General features: G+C 35.7%; 1 pseudogene; it reads right to left on the bottom strand.

Annotated features, from left to right (window-relative positions):
* Nucleotides 1-6,633: 6,633 nt before the first annotated feature.
* LOC702713 (small ribosomal subunit protein uS10 pseudogene) lies at nucleotides 6,634-7,129 on the bottom strand (annotated as a pseudogene).
* Nucleotides 7,130-7,534: the final 405 nt, after the last annotated feature.

The raw sequence follows: 7,534 nt of genomic DNA, 5'->3' as shown, positions 1-7,534 counted from the left end.
TAAGGCAGGAGAATGGCGTAAACCCGGGAGGCAGAGCTTGCAGTGAGCTGAGATCCCACCACTGCGCTCCACCCTGGGCGACAGAGCGGACTCCGTCTCAAAAAAAAAAAAAAAAATTTCTTTTCTGTCAATAATTTCCAACCACTTTTGTTGATTTGCTGAATTGCCTTTTTGTAAAAACTAACATTTTAAATTATGAGTTTAATATTTTCTCTTACCTTTCTGAGGATATTACTATTGATTACTGTTTTATTGATTTCTAGAGTCAGTTTATACATCTCTTAATTAATTAATTTACTTCCTTTCTTGTTCATTCATAGTTGTGAAGAATATGTTGCATGTCTGGCTATTTCACTTTCAATCATTGCTCTCTTGAAACATTATCATGTTTCTCTTTCCTTAAATTTTAAATACATTGACATCCCTCACTAACTACACTAAAAACAAAGACAGAGATAAACCTTTATATATTTGGAAAAACATCTACATCTTATTTTTTTTTCTTTTCCATTCAAGAAGAGGGCTCTCGCTTTACACAGCCAGCAAGAGAAAAAGAAAGCTACAAGAGGTGAGGGCACAAATTCCCTGAGACAGCCAATTTGTTGTGCAAGTTATAATTTACTCGTGGGTTGAGCAGTTGCTATATGCCAGGCAATGTGCTGAGGGCTTTGCATTTATTATATCATTTAATCATGATTATAAACCAACAGTGCAAGTATTATCATCATTTAGAGATGAGGACACTGAGGCATGGTGAGGCTAAATAATTTATGCAAAATTACCTGGGCAATACATGGCAGAGCAGGGATTCAATCTTGTCTCTGAATCAGTTAAGAGGCAACACTCTCAACCCAACATGTAACACTGCCTTTATCTCACCAGAGAGTAAAAAGAAGCAAGTTCGAAGCCATAGTGTTCTGAAAAGTAGACTTAAGAAAGAGAATTAAAAACTGAAATGTTTTCCTTTTCTAATGGAGCAGAAGTAATAATCAGAGGGACAATATAAGAGTTTATTAGAAACTCTGATTTATTGGTAATGAAGGTTGACCTAAGTATGTCCCAATGTTTTCTTCTATTGTGCAAATGATATGAAATGGTAGTCAAACCTAAACAAAAATTAAGTTACAATAGATAAAACAGAGCTCAGCATAAAAAACTGGATATTATAAATCATAATTCCAAACTAGTAAATAAAATAATTTTGGAATGACACTACACTATTTTTATAAATGGTATTCCAAAAATGAACCAATATATAGAAATTTGCCTTCATTTTGTTTTATTTTTTCCAATTGCTAGGATAACTGAGTTTTTTTTTTAATGTTATTCTTATGGAACAGGATATATGACTGAAATTGAGCTCACATAAATACAGTACAGTCAGAAACACAGGAGAGTAAAAAAGAGCAAGGTGATGTTACACTGAGTGTTCAGTTTATAGAAACAAGACTGTGCTAGTGAAAAATGAAAGTTAACAATTAATTATAAAACTTGATATTGTCAGTAGCTCATTTTGAATGAAGAAAAATTTAACCGTTACTCCAAATGTCATAAAAGTGAGATTATTGTAACTCTAAAACTCTTTCCAATAACTTTGGGGTTTTGTCCTCATCCACATCTCAGTATTAAAAAAAGACTCATCATTAATATTATTGATAAAGCTTGTAAGTATTTGAAGATATCAAAAATATTATCTATTAATATTACAAAAGTTCATGTTTTGGTATTCTAGCTTAACTATATATACATATATAATTGTATATTATACATATTTACATATATATCTACATACAAATGTAAATGCTGCCACTCATCTCACTGGTTTTTGTTTTGAAAAATATATTTGCTTTTCAAGATTACTTATCCAAATATGTTTTGGGGTTCATTATGAAACCGGAGGAGTTTTCCCTTATCCCCTTCGCAGGGCGTGTGACAGCGAGTGTGGCTTGCTTCTTCGGTGGCCCGCTGTTCAAACCCCTAGGGGGAGCACACAGACAGGCAGGTCTTGGGGAGTGTTTTTTGGGCCCTGACACCACGACACTGTCTGGGGTTGAGTGTTTACAGCTCCAGAAATCCCCAGTGGGTGTGTGTTACAGTGTGCTCTTTTAGCTTAGCTGTCTGCAGGTGGCTTGTGTTAATCACCCAAGTAGACCCTCTGCCTTATACAAGGACAAGGAGCTTTCTGTATCTGGGGCTCTTGCCCTAGTATGCCAGAAAAAAACACATCACACGTGGGCTTGGAGAATGAATGAGTACAGGATTTTACTGAGTGGTGAAAGTAGCTCTCAGTCTATGGATGGGGAGCCACAAGAGGGATGGAGTGGAAAGATGGTCTTCTTGGAGTCACGCCCCTCAGTGGCTGGGTTCTCCTCCAACTGCCTTTGGCTAAATTTCCGTGTCTGTGTTGTTCCACCATCGATGACCTGCCAGCCTCTGTCGTTGTGTTCTTCTCCAGGTGTGTTCCTCTCAATGTCCTGCCACTTGTGTGTGTGCCAGATAGTGTTGGGAAAGGCACAGGATTGAGGGTTGGGGTTGGGGGGGGAGGAGCGTGGCAGGCCATAGTTGTCTTGGAAAACGCAACATTTGGGTGCAAAAACAGGAGTGCCTGTCCTCACTTACGTCCGTGGGCACAGGCCTGAGGGTGGAGCCCTCTCCAGGGACCCTGCCCTTCTCTACCCAGTACTTCCCTGCCCCCCTCTCATATCATTTACTTTTTCCAATTAATAGAAATTTTAAAAATATCTGTTTTTATTTCAAATACAGTAAATTTCAGTAGGCATAATCTATGTTTAAAAATCTCTTTGTGATCCTCGGAAATTCTTAAGAGTGTAAAGGGTTTCTAAAGTCAAAAATTTTGAAAACTTACTGAAACACCAGGGCTTTGGTTTAGGTCCTGCTGCTCACTACACAGAAGGCGAATGACTGAGATGAGGAGTATTGCAGACCATTAGTATTGCCAAGGAAGAAGACTTTAATCAGGTGCTGTAGCTGAGGAAATGGGAGCTCAGTCTCAAATCCATCTGCCTGACCTACTAAAATTAGGGGTTTATTTAGCAGAGAAGAAATGTAACAATGTAAGGGAAACAGGAACTCTGGCGGCCTAAGGAAGCAATGATGATGAATGAGGGGCCTGGTGTTTCATTTTATGGATGCCATGATCTGGTCAGTTTCAGTTCTTTGGTACTTTTTGAGAAGCCTAGGGATGGAAGCAACTCAGATAAATATAAGTTTCAAGCTTTAAGACCAGAAAGGATGATTTCTATATTTATACAAAAACAAAACTACCTATAAGACTATTGGGTTGGTTTCAAAACCACTAGACAACAATATAAAGGAAGGGTCTAGAGAAGAAAAAGAAAGAGAAGGAGAGAAGAAGGAGAAGGAAGGAAAAACAATCTACAGAAGTCCTGATTCTAAGTTTTTTTTAAAAATATATATCTTCTAAGGTTTTTTTTAATATATATATATGCAGAGATGGCAGAGATGGATGGATGGATGGATAGATAGACAGATCATTATAGGATTTTACATGGGCCATAGATAATTATTTATTTATATTTAATAATAGTGATTTCCTGGTAATAGGAGTATTTAGAATACCGGTGTTTGGACATTTGGTTTATTTTAAAGCTGTAGTCTGATAAAATACCGGAAATAGCTATTTTTAGAGTTATAAAGGAAAGTGCTAAGATATGGTTTAAAAATTAAACAGAGTACTGAACCCTCAACTGAAGTCATCTGGTGCTTAAATAGCTGTTACTTTGAGCAAACGATTTGAATGTCTGTAAGTCTCCATTTTCTAATTTGCAAAGTGAGATGTATAATATCAGTTTTGTAAAGTGTTTTGTGGATTAATGAGATAAAGTGTGACAAATGCCCAGAATGGTTCTGAATACATAGGAGGCACATAAAAGGCTGCATCCTATGGCACCTGACAGTGTGGTCAGCATTCTTGTAGTTACATTTTGCCGCTTTAAAATGAGATGGCACAAATTGTAAAGCCAAACTAATATTTAGCTTCAAATATATGCCTCTGATACTTACTAGCTATGTGACATTGAGTAGCTTACTTAAACTCTCAGCGTCTCAATATTCATATATGCAAAAAAGATAATAATAGCCACTTCATAAAATTGTGCAGAAGAAAAACGAGTTAATATTAGTAAAGCTCTTGGAATAGCGTCTGGTATATTATAAAAACTATGAAGTGTTTGTTAAATACAAGTATTCGTTTTCTAACTCTTATGCATAAACTATTGATGCTCAAAGTATCCAATTATATCAAAAGTTTCTTCTTTTTATCAACTCTATATCCTTTCTTTATATTATTCAGTCCAGTGGTTTTCAAATTGTTTAGCTTTAGGATCCCTTTTCACTCTCAAGAATTACTGAGGCCCACAAAGAGCCTTTTAAACATGGATTATATCTATTGAGATTTACTGTATTTGAAGTTAAAACAGATGTTTTTTAAATTATTTTATTAATTGATTGGAATAAATAATGAACCCAAAATATGTTTGGATAAGTAATTTTGTAAAAGAAATATATTTTTTCAAAACAAAAATAGTGAGAAGAGTGATAATGTTTACATTTTCACTTATTACTTGTCTTATTAGAAGACAGAATCTCAAATCTCCATCTTCATCTAATCTATGGCAAATATGTCATTTTGGTTGAAGTATATGAATAAAATCTGGCCTCACATAAAAATGTGTTGGAATGGAAAAAAATTTAATAGCCTCTCCAAATAATTATGAATGTTCTTCTTTGATAACTTACCAAAATTGACAAAGGGTAGCTTTTGAAAGCTTAGTTACAATGTGCAATTTGAATCCATATCTAATGTTGTTACATTAAATACACAAATCTTTCTGGTATTTTGAATGGAACTTTAATAAATGCAAAATTTTATAACGCCCCACACTAGCTATTTGTAAAATATTGACTTGTGTGAGTTTTTCAATGATATATTTCATTATACAGAATCAAAAATTGCATTTATTATTATCACTAACAATCTCATCAGGAAAGTCCTTAAGTATTGGGAAGCTTTTAAGTTTGCAGTGGAGGATAAAAGCTTCCACAAATTCTAATTTTCACTTGAAATCTCAAATTTTATCGACAACAAATACTGTCAGTTCTTTTCCTTAAAGTGACAGGCTCACTTCATTAATTCTTGACGAAATGTCCACCAAATATCCACATATCCAAATCTGAACAACCATATTTTTTCCTGTCAATCTTTTTTTTAAGTAAAACTTATTTCCCTTAAAAAAGCAGCTAGTTTAGCTTTCAACTCAATCTTAAGAGAACATTTCCTAGCGACAATCATCACACTCCACTTTATGCATACTTCCCATTTTATCAAACAGAATATTGAAAAGATATGTACTCAGGATGGAGAGTTAATAAAAATAATAATTTTCAATGTTTCACCAAAGACATTCTTAAGTGAAATTGACTGACTTCTATTTTATTTTATTTATTTTTTTTTTGGAGATGGAGTTTCACTCTTGGTGCCCAGGCTGAAGTGCAATGGCGTGATCTCAGCTCACTGCAACCTCTTCCTCCCAGGTTCAAGTGATTCTCCTGCCTCAGTCTACCGAGTAGCTGGGACTACAGGCACCTGCCACCACGCCCAGCTAATTTTTTGTATTTTTAGTAGAGACGGGGTTTCGCCATTTTGGCCAGGCTGGTCTTGAACTCCTGACCTCAGGTGATCCACCAGCCTCAGCCTCCCAAAGTGCTGGGATTACTGGCCTGAGCCACCACGACCGGCCTGACTTCTATTTTCTTACCATGAGTGAGTGGCATATAGAATATAGAATACAATGACGTACAGAGTTCATTACCACTACCACTACCCTGATTTGTGCTAAGGGGCCAGCTGTTATACCCCCATTGTTTTTTTGTTAAATACTAACTTTATTGAGTTATAATCTACATACCACAAAATTGACATTTATAAAGTGTACAGTTCAGTGGTTTTTAGTATATCCACAAAGTGTGCATTCATCCTCACTATCAAATTCTAGAAAAATTCATCCCTCCAAAAGAAGTTCTAATCCACTAGCAGTCACTCCCTATTCCCCTTTTCGTGCAGGCTCTGGAAACCACTGTTCGTGTTTCTCTATGGATTCACCTATTCTGGTTTTATAAAAATGGAATCATAGGATATGTGGTCTTTTGCGTCTGGCTTCTTTCACTTATAATATTTTCAGGGTTTATTCATATTATTGCCAAATAATATTTTTACTAAATAATTCTTACTGATAAATATTATGTAGATATATGACATTATATAGATAATATGACATTTTGTTCACACATTCATCAGTTGTTGAACATTTGTGTTTTTTCCACTTTTTGGCTTCTATAAATCATGTCAATACAAACTTTCATGTACAAGATTTTTGGGGACATGTTTTTATTTTTCTTAGGTGTAGAATAAAGACTGGACTGGAATTGTTGGGTCATAACATAACTCTCTTTTAATCTTTTGAGGAACTGCCAGACTGTTTTCCAAAGTGATTGCACAATTTTACACTACTACCAGCAGTGTATGAAACGTGCAATTTCTTTATAATACTTCTCATTATCTGTCTTTTTTATTTATTTTTATTTTTTATTTTTTTAACAACTGGTAATCAATTTATTAAAATAATTGACTTCAGCATCTGCAATGGTGACTTCCACCTCAACTCCTAGCTCAATAGTGATGGAAGTAATCTGCTTAACAATCTCAGAAGGACTGTGCAAGTCAATGAGTCGCTTGTGGATTCTCATCTGGAAACGATCCCACGTCGTAGAACCTTCACCACAAGGAGTTTTTCTTGTAGTGATTCTCAAAGTCTTGGTAGGCATTCGAACTGGTCCTTTCACTTTCAGGTTCTTTTCCTTTGCACCTCTGATCAAGCCCGCACACACCTTTTCCAGGGATTTGATTAGAAATCGGTGAATTGCCACCTCCGCCTCCACGGGTGTTTTTCCGGTATCCTTAAAAGCCATGGCTGCTGCGCGGCTTCCTGACCGACTTGTTCCTCGGCGAGAGCGAATAGCGGTGAGTCAGGAGCAGGAGCGTGCGAACCGCAGATCCGCAGGTCCTATGACCGCGTCTTCCTCAGAAAAGTATCTGTCTTTTTTATTACAGCCATTTTAGCATGTGTCAAGTGGTATCTCACTGCAGTTTTGATTTGCATTTCTCTAATGACTAATTATGAGGGGCATCTTTTTATGTGACTTGTGGACATTTTTATATTTTCTTGGAAAAATGTCTACTAGCATTCTTTCCTCGATTTTTAATTGGATTGTCTTTTTATTATTGAGTTGTAAGAGTTCTTTATATACTTGGAGTACTACATTCTTAACAGATACATGATTTGCAAATATTTTCTTCCATTCTGTGAGATGTTATTACACTTTCATGATGATGTAATTGAAGCATAAAAGTTTTTAATTTTGATGAAGTCCAGTTCATCTATTTTCACTTTTGTCACTTATGCTTTTTTTTGTCCTATCGGAGAAGCTGTTGCTC

Source organism: Macaca mulatta, chromosome 12, assembly GCF_049350105.2.
Source record: "Macaca mulatta isolate MMU2019108-1 chromosome 12, T2T-MMU8v2.0, whole genome shotgun sequence".
In the NCBI taxonomy this organism is placed as follows: Eukaryota; Metazoa; Chordata; class Mammalia; order Primates; family Cercopithecidae; genus Macaca; species Macaca mulatta.
Note: the sequence above shows the minus strand (reverse complement) of the source record. Positions and strands in the feature narration are given on the sequence as shown.